Source organism: Seriola lalandi, unplaced genomic scaffold (genome assembly GCF_002814215.2).
Source record: "Seriola lalandi dorsalis isolate HSWRI2012SDOR001 ecotype SW California unplaced genomic scaffold, Sedor1 jcf7180002054366, whole genome shotgun sequence".
Classification (NCBI taxonomy): Eukaryota; Metazoa; Chordata; class Actinopteri; order Carangiformes; family Carangidae; genus Seriola; species Seriola lalandi.
The window spans coordinates 144652-145389 of record NW_019524919.1 but is presented as its reverse complement, the minus strand read 5'-3'; positions in this window follow the sequence as shown (position 1 = coordinate 145389).

Genomic DNA, 738 nt, shown 5'->3' with positions numbered 1-738 from the left:
CCACAGAATTTCTGATATTTCTCTGCGTCGCCCTCCACCACCTCCGCCCCCCCCTCCGCCGCGGAGCCACAGGGAATGTTCTGTGAAAACACAGCACCGCAGGGCTCGACCGGTGGTCCGCTGCAGAGCCCGGCTGTGAGGCGGGCCGGCCCCCGGGGGGCCTCATCAGCACCGACCAGTGCTACGCCCCCAGGAGGGAACAGGCATGTTGTTGCAGTCCGGTCCTGTCCACTCTGATGGATGGTTCTGGTTCCACATCAGGAACACAGAACAGTTCTCATCATGACTGTCAGAACAAGAACCGAGTCATCGAGAACTGTTTCCAGGAACACGTCACGGAATCGAACCAGCAACCCCCACCACCTGCCCCAAACCTGAACCAGTGATGTGGCAACAGCTCAGACTGCTGAGGGCAACAAGACTCTGAGGGCAACAAGACTCTGAGGGCAACAAGACTCTGAGGGCAACAAGACTCTGAGGGCAACAAGACTCCGAGGGGAACTAGACTCTGAGGGCAACTAGACTCCGAGGGGAACAAGACTCTGAGGGCAACTAGACTCCGAGGGGAACAAGACTCTGAGGGGAACTAGACTCCGAGGGGAACTAGACTCCGAGGTGAACTAGACTCTGAGGGCAACAAGACTCTGAGGGCAACAAGACTCCGAGGGGAACAAGACTCTGAGGGCAACAAGACTCCGAGGGGAACAAGACTCTGAGGGCAACAGGACTCTGAGGGGA